The sequence below is a fragment of the Phymastichus coffea genome, unplaced genomic scaffold, assembly GCF_024137745.1.
Source record: "Phymastichus coffea isolate CEN01 unplaced genomic scaffold, Cenicafe_Pcof_1.1 PCOF00365, whole genome shotgun sequence".
NCBI lineage: Eukaryota > Metazoa > Arthropoda > Insecta > Hymenoptera > Eulophidae > Phymastichus > Phymastichus coffea.
This window is the reverse complement of record NW_026707176.1, coordinates 21,017-22,500: the sequence shown is the minus strand read 5'-3', so window position 1 is coordinate 22,500 and position 1,484 is coordinate 21,017.

Here is a 1,484-nt window from a genome sequence, read left to right as displayed (position 1 = left end):
GACTTGCTGTATTGACAAGTGACTCGCCGCGCACGACGTTTCAGGCCAGGCACTTGCTGTATTCACAAGTGACTCGCCGCGCACGACGTTTCAGGCCAGGGACTTGCTGGATTTACAAGTGACTCGCCGCGCACGACGTTTCAGGCCAGGGACTTGCTGTATTGACAAGTGACTCGCCGCGCACGACGTTTCAGGCCTGGGACTTGCTGTATTCACAAGTGACTCGCCGCGCACGACGTTTCAGGCCAGGGACTTGCTGTATTGACAAGTGACTCGCCGCGCACGACGTTTCAGGCCAGGGACTTGCTGTATTGACAAGTGACTCGCCGCGCACGACGTTTCAGGCCAGGGACTTGCTGTATTGACAAGTGACTCGCCGCGCACGACGTTTCAGGCCAGGCACTTGATGGATTTACAAGTGACTCGCCGCGCACGACGTTTCAGGCCAGGGACTTGCTGGATTCACAAGTGACTCGCCGCGCACGACGTTTCAGGCCAGGGACTTGCTGTATTCACAAGTGACTCGCCGCGCACGACGTTTCAGGCCAGGCACTTGCTGTATTCACAAGTGACTCGCCGCGCACGACGTTTCAGGCCAGGGACTTGCTGTATTCACAAGTGACTCGCCGCGCACGACGTTTCAGGCCAGGGACTTGCTGTATTGACAAGTGACTCGCCGCGCACGACGTTTCAGGCCAGGCACTTGCTGTATTCACAAGTGACTCGCCGCGCACGACGTTTCAGGCCAGGGACTTGCTGGATTTACAAGTGACTCGCCGCGCACGACGTTTCAGGCCAGGGACTTGCTGTATTCACAAGTGACTCGCCGCGCACGACGTTTCAGGCCAGGGACTTGCTGTATTGACAAGTGACTCGCCGCGCACGACGTTTCAGGCCTGGGACTTGCTGTATTCACAAGTGACTCGCCGCGCACGACGTTTCAGGCCAGGGACTTGCTGTATTGACAAGTGACTCGCCGCGCACGACGTTTCAGGCCAGGGACTTGCTGTATTGACAAGTGACTCGCCGCGCACGACGTTTCAGGCCAGGGACTTGCTGTATTGACAAGTGACTCGCCGCGCACGACGTTTCAGGCCAGGCACTTGATGGATTTACAAGTGACTCGCCGCGCACGACGTTTCAGGCCAGGGACTTGCTGGATTCACAAGTGACTCGCCGCGCACGACGTTTCAGGCCAGGGACTTGCTGTATTCACAAGTGACTCGCCGCGCACGACGTTTCAGGCCAGGCACTTGCTGTATTCACAAGTGACTCGCCGCGCACGACGTTTCAGGCCAGGCACTTGCTGTATTCACAAGTGACTCGCCGCGCACGACGTTTCAGGCCAGGGACTTGCTGTATTCAGAAGTGACTCGCCGCGCACGACGTTTCAGGCCAGGCACTTGCTGTATTCACAAGTGACTCGCCGCGCACGACGTTTCAGGCCAGGGACTTGCTGGATTTACAAGTGACTCGCCGCGCAC